Here is an 11,873-nt window from a genome sequence, read left to right as displayed (position 1 = left end):
GGCGGGCCTCGGCCGGCCCGTCCAGCGAGAAATGAACGGCGAACGGGGCTGGTGCGTGCTGCGGGAGCGGAGGCGGGGCCGCAGCCGCCCCTCAGGCCGCAGCCCCTTGTCCCGCCCCGCGGCCCTCGCCAGTCTCGGCGCCGCCCGTTCGCGGCCGTGGGTAAAAGCGCGTTTCTGTCTGTCCCCTGGAAAACCCGCTTGGTTTTGGCGCCCTGTGTCGCTGCTTCCCTGCGCCTTCGAGACCGCGGGAGGCGGCTCCCGCGCCGTCCAGCGCTTGCCCAGCCCACACGGCGTTGCACCGAGAGGCACCGGGGGTGACAGGTTTCGGGATTTGGCCCCGTTCTCTAAATAACAAAACAGCTGTATCACGCTCTTTCCGCCCCCCCGTCCCGCCCCCGAACCAAGGATTACACTGTTAACTCTTAGGAGATCCGCGCTAAAAATCTTCACCAACGCGGCTACGAAGAACGCAATAAATCATAGTTTTCGTTGAGGCTGTTTGGTAAGACTGCAAAAAATCCGGGTACGGGGATCAGTACGCTCACAACAGATGGACTGTGGGAAAAATACTACAGATTACTTGGTCCTGCTCTTTAAACTGGCCCCCACGGAGAAGGTTTGCTGTCGGGGCGTACCCGAAGGCCAGTGGAGACCCGCGTGTACGAACAGTGTCCCAGTGACCCGGGCTGACAGTGCTTGGGAGCAAATACGGTTATTGTCTGTCACACGTATGCGGTAGCTATAGATTCATCGCACCGTTTACAAAGGCTGCTTTCTACAGGACAGCTAAGACTTTCTCTTTTTTTTTTTTTTTTTTTTGCCAGGCTAAAAATACGCTTTTGTTTTAAAGAAAAAAATGTTTGACAGTCAAACTAATGAGCGATTGCAAAACACGTCTTGTTACCTCTGGAAGTGTATCAAAGTAAATTTCAGGCCCCATCAGTAGATGTTCTCTATGCTTAACCTAAAGAGAAGTGCACTTTAATTTGTATAACAAAAAGAATGAAATACTTGACATCTAATGTCAGTCTTGCAACAACGCGAACATCTGCGGAACACAGAATCGCTCTGTTTATGATGAAGAGCCTCAATAATTCGTTTGTGGCTTCACTTGCTATGAATTACGAGGTCTTGTCTTTATATATACGATGGTTTCCATATTTCATAAATTCATCTGGCTCTGCAAATCGCTCCTTATTTACTCCATATAAGGTCTTACATTTTTCACAGCTCTTCTCTGGCAGGACTTGGACAGTGTGAGATGGGAGAAACATGATGGAGGCGTTGCTGTAGTAAATATTTCTTATGAAACACGGATCAGCTACATTAAGACTGTATACTATGATGCTATGTAATTTGATACTGCCCCAAAAGGTCAGAAATCTTTTAAAGATTCATCTTTTGAGAACTAAGGAACTCTCTATGGCAGTCATAATTTTTAGGCACCAATGCTAACAGCTACATTAAAAGAAAAGCTTGTTAAGCCAAAACACGGTTGTTTATTGCAATTACATCCATGACTCCAGTGGAAAAGTTTTGTAAAACTTTTCTAAGTTATTCGGTAAGATATTTTACAGGATTAGTTTCCTAACCGAGTTTATGCCACGCCCAGACATAGGCTTTAGCATCCCAAATTTGAGCACTCTTAGTATAGAGCTGAAGGACGACAAACTGCTGCTGCCTTCCCCGAGTGTGCTGTCTGCCAAAGACTGAGGCAAAGTAGACAGCCACCAAATCGCACACAGTTGCCACAGATCCACAGCGTTTTTCAGAAGGTATTAGTGCCGGTAGTGTCCTATCCGTATCCCTGTGTATTTTGCTCCCCTCCCTTCGGGCAGTTCCCTCATGACTCATGTACCCTTTTTTTTTTTAATTTCCTGCACAGCAATGAATTACTTTGCAATTTGCTGAATAAAATATATTAGCGCTAGAACAAAATCGGAAATCTAGCACTTAGTCTAAATAGCGTTTTTAAAGCAATTTTATTTTGAAAAGTTCTTTGCAATCTTTTGGGGTGTTTTTTACATTATTACATGAATTAATTATTACCGTAGATCAATATCCCTAAATATACATTTGTATTATGGCAGGGATTATATATACTCTGGCAGTCATGTTCATGCTTACTACACATATTTTGCTTTCTCTTACAGAGTAAAATATCCTTGTATGCCTGCGCACAGACGGGCCCATCACCCAGGGAGCCAAGGTTCAGCTTCTCAAGGTATATATTGACCTAAAGATTTATTTACTTGGCTAGAGATTTACAAAGCTCTGAAGTTGGCTGGATACTGAGCTCCCATTGAAAGTCGCTGGATTTCCTGTCCTGAGTTCTGCAGTATGACATTTAGCTCCACTTAGAAAACGTTGCCTTAAGTTCACTGCAGTTAATAGACACGGCACATAACAGAGGTTCTTTTGTATGAGACAACAAGAGTGTGTAAGGAAGTCTTATCCAGGTGGGTGGTGCTCAGAAGTCATGTTACTGCTTGGTTGCTTAATAATGTGTTTCATTAAATCTGCTTTACGTTGCTAGTTTGAGTGGCCAGCTGAGGAGTCGCTTCACCGAGAGCTGGAAGGTGCTGGGCAATCAAAACCGTGGTAGCAACAGAGTGGTGTAATGTGAAGGATGAAATCTCTAAGTCTTTGGACCTTGAATCAATAACAGACTGGAATAAACTCCAAGGGCAGGAGTCCAGCTGCTCCAGGTAGGCTCGTGTTCGATACGGCAGCACGTCCTGACAGATCTCAAGTCAAATGGCACGACTAAGGCTGTTTATCACATATTGGGGTTGCATTTCAATAAAAGTCTACCCTGTCAAGTGCGTGGTGTGCAATCTGCTTTAACCAATATGATAAAAGACTATTTATGTCCAAGGATTTTACAATCTGAGCATCTAATTCCACGTGTACAAGTGTTGGGTAAACTTCAGGTGTACTTGTGCCTGTGAACACCATCGGGGACTCGGGAAGGCCTAGCTGTGGGTTTAAAGTTAGGCTTGTGAACATTTACGGGCTCATGGTTCAACTTCTCAGGTGCCACAACTGAGTGAGAGAGGGAGGGGAGGTGTTAGCAGAGAGTATTTTTGCAGGGACTGGAAGCGTACCCAGCTTTTCACATGGTAGTTACGGGGCTCTGTTCTGTGTATTACATTTTATTTGGCTAACGAAGTAGTCAGCTCAGTTTTAATAGGTATAATGATTATTTTAATCAACAAATGCATCTGCCCCACAACCAATACATCAAGGAAGTACAAGACAAAGTACCTCATAGTATACTTAATCAGCAGACGTTTGGAACAAACTTTGCCTGCCCTTTTTTGCACAGTGTGTTTCCACATGCTCCCCTCCCAAGAGGCTTCTGTGTCATCCCATGGTGAGCCTGTTGTGCAGCCCAGTAGATCTCAGTGTCAGGCCTTCTTCCTGCAGGTATTTTACTTTTTCTACCGGTAATTTCATCTCATTATGTATAACCCTTATCCTGCTCTAAATAATTCCTCTCCCTTAACGTACTCACAAAGTGCTTCCTAATTGCCCATCATCATTATTTTGACTAAACCACATACTTCATTTTTTTATCTTCACTCGTAAGTTAGTTCTCTCTGGCTTCTAAAGACAAAGTCGATATAAGAGACATTCTGGTTGAATGTTCTTTAAGTTTGCCCTTTGTCATCTGTATGGAAAACCGTTCGCAATATACAGAGCATAATATTTTTTAAACTCAATTTTATATTCATTAAAGCATCAGTCGCTGTTGGTTTTAGTGTACTTAATTTTAGTTCCGTGACAAAATGGTGATTTTGAGGTCAATGCAGTTACAGCATTTTAGAATTTGGTCCTTTAGTCTTGAGTCTTGTCCTTTTTTTTTTTTTTTTTAACCATTGAAAAGGACGGGAATTTTCAGGCGGTTCTTGAGTATAAACCAGCAAGATGAAGAGAGGTGAGGTCAAGGAGATAGGCTGGTCAGGTGGGAAGCCACAGGACAAGACATGGAGGACAGGGCAGAGATGCGCTGCCCACCCCAAGTGACCAGACTGATTTTCTAATACAGGTGGCAGCAAGACTCGAACTGCCTCTGAAGTGTAAGAACTGCAGCAGAAGTCAGGATTCGTTCTCCGCGTTGACTGTGCTTTCCTGGAGGCAATTTCAAGTCAAATGACAGGTAATGTTTGGAGCCTTATAATTAGCTAATTTTAACAAACCTTCCTAGGAGACCTGTTTTGTTAATGGGTGGGGTGAAATCTTAGCTGCAATACCATCAACTGATATTTTTTTTCAGATTTGGCAGTATGACCACACCCCTGCCTTTGCTTCCTTACATAGCATACATCACCTGTAATTACAGTCTGGGTGATCATTGTATCTGAAGGTTTATGGCACACGAAGCTCTCCAGGCAATGTCACCATACCCAGGGCAGCTTGGTTAGCCAATTCGCAACTCAGCATTAAAAAATACCAGTGAAGCCATGATTTATTTTTAGACGGCAAATACAGGAGAAGCAGAAGCTCCCCTCATTGGGAAGCGGCTGCACCCGCCAGCCCGACACGGTGCCACGCTGCCCAAAAGGCACCCGCACAGCTCCAGCTCAACCCCAGCCACCCGACAGCCTCCCCTCCCACCTAGAGAACTACAGCAGACAACCCTCAGCTCAGTGAAATCTCTTCTTTACCAGCCTTTCACCCTCTCAAATTTTTATGCGCCCTCTTAAAATACTTCTCCCTGTCACTAGTTAATGCAGGGAAATTTTTCCAGCAGGAAAATGTTCTGTTTAAATGTAAGGAAATGGGGATTATTATTTTTTTCTGTATCTCTCCAAAAATAGTGCAACACCTAATTAAATATTTATGGCGGCTTAGCACGCTCAATAAAGGAACTGTTGTCTAGAAGCCTCCGAAGCTTCGCCTTGTTACAGGAAAGGAGTGTTTCAAATACAGGCCAAAGAGGGAGCAGGTGCAAGACACAGTAATTGCATATGTACAGTCCCGAGACTCTCAAACATGCAAGATTAAATTATGTCTAATACTATAGACTTCACAGCCACACGTTATAAAAATAGCTGCACTGGGAAACTAGAAATCTCCACAGACCTAGCCAAAAATAACCATATGAAATGCCTGGAAAGAACAGATTCCCTAGAGGTGGGATTTCTGGACTCTTGGAGGAAGTCTCCAGTACAGAGCACTATCCCCTGCAGGAAAAAACCTCCACAACCTCTAGCTGTTGCTGAATTGCAAAAATTACAGCAACTTCCAAACCCTGCAGCCATATCAGCGATAGGCCTATAAATCTGTCAGGGTTCCCGTATTGTCAGAATTATTCGGTGAATTTTGTATACATTGTGTAAATTGTATGCAGACAATGTACTCTTTCAGCAGCCTTCCCACCCCTGTCGCAGGGGTCACCTGGGGAAGGTCTGTACCCTACGCTGGGCTCTCCACGGTTCACATTAGCAAAATCTATTTCGTTCTTGAGGAATACGATTTTTGGTCAAATGCCCTACGGCAGGGAAGGTGAGAAACCATTCACAAAGATGAGAATCCTGACTATAAAATGTCGAGACAGGATTGGCTTCAGGTAGAAGGAAAAGAAATGAATATTTTGGGCTCTTATTGTTTAGTGATCCACAGTTTGTGCAAGCTCTGCCGCCTTCCACAGCCAGGAACAAATTGTCCAGCTCGCTTTACTACACTGGAGAGGGAATCTGACTCTTCCCACAGCAAACAGCCTGGGACCTTCACAAACCCTAAACGGTTCCTACTTGATGAGCTACATCGGCTTTCAGAGGATCTCAAATCATTTGATAACCCATTATTTAACTTGGATACTGTTGTGTCAGTGCAGGTGGGAACAGTTTGACCACTGCAGAAAGAGTCCCTTTAAGAGCGGTACCTCTTTGCCTGTTTTCTAGCAACTCAGGAGGATGAGGTTGTGCGATGTGAGGGGTGAGGCAGCAGCAGAGCTACTGTCCGATACCAAGGGTGGGATCTTCTTCACCGGATCATGCTAACACGGATCGCAGAGCAACTTCATGGAACAACCCAGAGGAGAAGGGCAGCCGGGAGGGAATTGAGGAGTTACTCCAGCTCCAGTCTCTCCCATGTAAAACCTAGCCCAAAAGCTTGACCTGTGTGGCCGGTTTTTGTCTAAAAAGCTTTAGATTAGGCGTCCTTAAAGATGCAGACTTCAGGAAAAGCAGGAAATCATAAATTAGAAATTACTATGGTTCGGTAAACTCCATGGTAAAGCCTGCAATGAGCTCCTTTTTGTTTCAGCTTCCCAAAAGCAAATGTCAGCTTGGAGGTCTGAGCCACAAACCATGAGCTTGGCAATGCACAAACCATGATGTGCTCCTCCGTGCTGGAGAGTTTATTGGTTTTGAGCTCGAGATGTTAGCTCCTGACACTGCAGGCAGTATGCAGCCTTAGCTCTGATTTCTCTCTCTCTTAACTTAGGAGAAAACAGTTGGCTGTGATCTATGAACTGCTAGAGCTACACTATGCATCTTATTATACTTAAGAAAATAACAGTAATTACACCCATAACGTCGAGATAAAGCAGCGTAGTTCATAACAATATAAACGTGTGGTTCTGTACACTGAAATTCTGACAAAGGCAAGCTGGTTCTGTGACCAGGTCTGAAACAGAATGTTTCTCCTCAAATCTCTTTGAAAGCTAAGTTCTGTAGTGCAGAAAAAAAAGTGATGTTGTGTAAGTGGTCTCATGGCATCGTTAGGGGTGTTTTTCCCTGTATTTTGCCTGTCTATGCATATTTTCTTTCACAGCCTGCAGCTCAGTTTAATATAACATGGATCCACAGCTTCACCGATGGCGGAGGCAGTGCAGTTTTGCATTACAGACTGGAATTCAAATGAGAAGCCAAGTGCTATATTGCAAGCCATAATTAAATAAAATAAAAATGAAATCTCTCCCGATCTCTGTTCTTAGGTCGGGATAACACCTCACAGAGCTGTAACTCACTTCTGGAAGCAGAGACAGGAGGAAACAGAACCTGCACATTCTTGCACCATCTGCTGGTAGCATCTCTGTCGACAGACACACCTAGAACAGATTTTATAATTCCTCTCAAACCTGGAGGGATATGTCCACATTTAGAGACGTGAGACCACCGCTACAAAGCTTCACGATTCAGGTGAGGATTTGCTTTTTTAAAAAAAAATCAAACCACGGTCGGCTCTCCGTAGCAGAGCCATTTCTGCAAGGTTTTTAAGGAATTACATAGCAAGGCCTCCATGACCCCCAGCGCAGCCACATCAAGAAGGGAACTGCAGAGCTTTTGTGTCCCTGCAGGGCAGGGCAGACCAGCCTCCACCAGCTGCTGTTGCAGTCAGCAGGAGCCAGAGCACCCGAAGGAGAGGTCTAGCCTCTCTGGCCCCGTAGCCTGCTGCCCGCAGATGGTTGTGGTCAAGCATCTCATCGCCTTCCGGGCAAAGCCTTTGGTCTCTGCCAGCCCCGCAGCAGCGCTGCGCTGGGTCTTGTCCCCATCGCAAAGCCATTCCCTCCGAAACTGCTGAACTCCCTGCTGGAAACTCTCAGCTGAAGAATAGGATCCAGTGATGCCTGTTAAGTTCCTTGCCCATCCCAGAGACTTCATATCCATTAAAATTAAAGTGCGCTTTGTTACTGTCAAAGACATCATAATGTGAGTGAAGTGAATGAATCACTCCAGTAAAAGCAAAACTTTATTAAAGTGTTTATGATGTTAAGATGTGTAGGAATAGATCGGTTCCTCCTTTCTGCCCCATAATACAAGAAGGGGCTGCAAGTGGGTCACGGGAGAGTGGTGTCAAAGAAAATGAGTGCCTCCTCATGCAGGCTGCAGTCTGCTGAGTTCACAGCTCCAAGAATACACAACTTTAAATGCCCTTGCTTGGCTTTTAAAGAGAGTTGTCAGTTTTATAACAAATAACATCTTTTTCCATGTCCCTGCAAAGCTGAGGGGTCACATTTCACCCTTCAGCCTGGAGGATGGAACCGCAGGAGTCTGGGGAAATGGTCTTCTCTAGGTGCAGCTCATGGGGAGCATTATAGCTAAGTTGTCCCCTGAGCCATCTAAACCGCTATTAAAGCACAGAAACTCCCAGCATGGTAGGTCAGTGTAAAGAGCAGCCAGTCGGCAATACGTACGGCACGTAGGGATATACGCCCTGTGTGCAGAGCCGTGCCGAACAGAGCTCTGGGCTCTCTGAGTAACCTTCTTGTTTAGGTGACCGGTTGGTACGTGGCCGTGGAGCTCCGTGCAGGGCAGTTTACTCGTCTCTCACTCAGCTGCCCTGCAGACATACCCTTTGTTGTTCCTGCACAAGCCTGGTGGTAGCTAAATCCATGTTCTGCAGAGTATATTTATACCTCTTTTTAGTGCAGAAACAGATGAAGTGCAATCACTCCCTACCAGATAAGCAGTAACCGGGGACTGGGATGACTGATAGAAAACAGGAACAGAAAATACAGCAATGAAAGTAGATTTATGGAAAAATTATAATTTTACTTTACAAGATACATGTTTAACTGAAATAAGAATTTCCCTTTCTTTTGGGGTCTGTATGCGGATGTCTGAATTCCAGCTATGGCTGCACCAGTGCTGACTGCACTATAAGCAATAGCATTTGGTGTTTATGCTTGCAAAGACATAGCAGTTTCTTTTAGGCAACACAACTGTGGCAGATTGATTTGACAGGCAAGCTCACATGGTTTGATGTGAACATTGCAAGACTGATCCATGTGTCATAAGAAAATTAAGCATTTTCTGTACCTATGTGGGGATCACTGGAGGTTCACGGGGCTGTCGGCTTTTGAATGAGCACGAGGTTGATTCCTGGAGGCTGCACCTTCTCCTCCCAGACACAGCGGTCACGTCTACCCTCCATGTTTTTTCCTGCCTGCATCCAGCTGGCTGGGCTGCGTAGGGAGGCACAAATGCATGGTTTGGCATGTAAAAGCAGGTGCGCTGTTAAGGAAACCTCTCGGGTGTTTTTAAGTATTTTGATAATCATGGCATGGGCAGCAAAATCTTCCCAAATTGAGCTACTTTGTTAGATTAATATTTGTATTCCTGTAGCACCCAGACACCTCTTGCAGAAGCATTTTGCCTCATTCACGCTACCCACCAAAAAGTGACGGTGGCAGGCCGTGGCCGTGCCGCCATGTGTGGGTGGATGGGGCAGGATTTTCGCATTCGTAGCCCATACAAGGCAGCTCCTGGGAGCACGGCGAAGGGGGAGCAGTTTGCAGAGAGTCTACAAAAATGGATGTTGGCACAAGCGTGACATCGTATAGAACAATAGTGATTTTGTACTGCGTTTCCATAAGGACTCGATCGCATCAGCCCCTGGCCCCGTCACTACAGGCTCTGAACACATCAACTCTGTCTGTCTCCCAGGAGGGAGCCTCAGCCCGCTCCTGTCTGTCTGCTCTGGGGAGCTGCAGGAGAGACCCCACTGCAGAGCCGGTGAGGGCAGCGTCTCCGGGAGGAATTCATCCCACCACTGGAGGGAAACCTGCTTCCCCAGGGAGTCCCTTCCCCATCCAAAACACCATCCACCCTCAGAGCGATTACAGCCAGATAGGAAGGTCTGGTCCCTGTCTTAAAAATCATAGAATCATTCAGGTTGGAAAAGACCCTTGGGATCATCGAGTCCAACCATCAACCCCACTCTACAAAGTTCTCCCCTACACCATATTCCCCAACACCACATCTAAACGACTCTTAAACATGTTCAGGGATGGTGACTCCACCACCTCCCTGGGCAGCCTGCTCCAGTGTCTGACCACTCTTTCTGGGAAGAATTTTTTCCTAATGTCCAGCCTAAACCTACCCTGTTGCAGCTTGAACCCATTCCCTCTTGTTCTATTGCTAATTACCTGTGAGAAGAGACCAGCACCAACCTCTCTACAGTGTCCTTTCAAGTAGTTGTAGAGAGCGATGAGGTGGTCTCTCAGCCTCCTCTTCCTCAGACTAAACAGTCCCAGCTCCTTCAATCGCTCCTCATAGGATTTATTCTCCAGGCCCTTCACCAGCTTCGTTGCCCTCCTCTGCACTCGCTCCAGCACCTCGATATCTCTCTTGTATTGGGGTGCCCAAAACAGGACACAATACTCAAGGTGAGGCCTCACCAGTGCTGAGTACAGGGGGACAATCACCTCCCAACTTCTGCTGGTCACACTATTTCTAATGCAAGCCAGGATGCCACTGGCTTTCTTGGCCACCTGGGCACGCTGCTGGCTCATGTTCAGCCGCTTGTCAATTAGAGCCCCCAGGTCTTTTTCTGCCGGGCAGCTCTCCAGCCACACTGCCCCAAGCCTGGAGCGATGCATGGGGTTGGTGTGGCCCACGCATAAGAAAAGCTAAATCAGGTGGTGAAAGACTGTAGGAAACCACATTCTTCTTGTTGTTCTTTCCCCCTCTTATATTGACCTTTGAAAATGAGACCACTTTAATCCCAAACTGGTGGCAGCCCTTGGGCGGGATCCGACTCGCAGCGTTTCGGGCAGCAGGGTTGACCTCTTGCCGTGGAATTTCACCTAGTAATTTCTGCGGCAGAAACAAATCCTCTGAGCGGGTTGTCTGGCTTCAGAAGTAAATTTAAGTGCCTGTGGCTTGACAAATAAACATTCTGAAAGCGCTTAATGACTCACAACCTCGCCTAAGAATAGCCGAAATTTGCAAGACCGAAATACATAGCGGAGAATACGGCCTCTGACTCTGCCTGAGCACGGAGCCGACGGGTGCGGTGGTAGAAGGGGAGGGAGAGGGTGCGACTGCACTGTGGCTGCATTCCTGCCGTCCCCTCCCGGCTCCTGGCAAGCCGCATGTCGGAGGCTTCTTCAGCCATCGTGTGCAATAGCCACCTCGGAGCTCTCCTCCACGAATTCACCTAATCCGCTTTTAAACAATTTATCATGTTTCATTTATACACACAGCAAAATACTCCTCGTTTATCCTGGTTGTTTGAAAGCACTGTTATTCTCTTGGCTTAAAAAGGGGGGTCACAGAAGTTTTATGCATATACGTTACACTTCGGAGCGCCTAAGATTTCATAGAAGAGAGATTCTTTGTCTTCAAGCTACCGAACAAGTAAAACCTCAGTGACTGAAAAGGGGAACTGATTATGATTCTGTTTGCTCAAAAGTGGGGTTTTTGGTAGTTGTTGCTTGCTTTTCTGGGGCATGCTTGCAGAAGTGTGTGCTGTGAACTGCCACCGCTTGACTTCTTACCCCCCGCCCCACGCACTCTTCTTAGCGCTTTAATCTAACCCCAGGGAAAACAGAACAAAACACAAGTTCAGCTGAATGTCTGCGACCACAAGAGCTTCCTGTAGGTGCCCAAAGTTTCTGTTGCAAAAGCCCCGTTGCTGTCATTAAGGCTGAGGGATTGTCATGGCTTTGGGGATGAGGCTAAGGGACGGGTAGTGGTTTAGCTGCACCGTCCCAGGAGCAGCAGGAGAGGGGCTGTGCCTCGAAGGCCATGACTGCACGTCAAAGTAGGTTTGTTTTTCAGGAACGGGAGAAGAAAATAATGTAGAAGTTGTCTCCCGCCTCCACCAGCCAGTGAGGCCAGAAAAAATACCTTTCTGATACCACGGTCCCTCTCTTTTGGTCCCTGCCAAAATAACCTGGGCAGCAGGGGCAGGGGTTGTCCTCATGGCACGAAGCCTGAAGGCTCCCCTAAGACACGCGTTTCCCTTGATTCTTTGATCTGTTCTTAAAATCATCAGGAAATGTCTTCCTCTTGCTCAGCACCCAGGCTCCTCCCATGGGGGGTGAGGGCAGACCGAGCCGGGCACCCACCCTGCTCCGATGTACAGCATTTCCCACCCGGAGCTGAAGGGTGTTTGGGCTCCTCTCGAAGGACAGA

At 46.6% G+C, this 11,873-nt stretch overlaps 1 long non-coding RNA gene across 1 annotated transcript; it reads left to right on the top strand.

Moving 5' to 3' along the window:
* The first annotated feature begins 31 nt into the window (after positions 1-31).
* LOC128913948 (uncharacterized) lies at positions 32-7,790 on the top strand. The gene is made up of 6 exons (XR_008468132.1): positions 32-502; positions 2,154-2,224; positions 2,537-2,708; positions 3,329-3,429; positions 4,052-4,162; positions 6,947-7,790. It is a non-coding gene; the product is annotated as an uncharacterized LOC128913948 (long non-coding RNA).
* Positions 7,791-11,873: the final 4,083 nt, after the last annotated feature.

This window comes from Rissa tridactyla, chromosome 8 (genome assembly GCF_028500815.1).
Source record: "Rissa tridactyla isolate bRisTri1 chromosome 8, bRisTri1.patW.cur.20221130, whole genome shotgun sequence".
NCBI lineage: Eukaryota > Metazoa > Chordata > Aves > Charadriiformes > Laridae > Rissa > Rissa tridactyla.
This window is presented reverse-complemented; position numbering and strand designations above follow the sequence as displayed.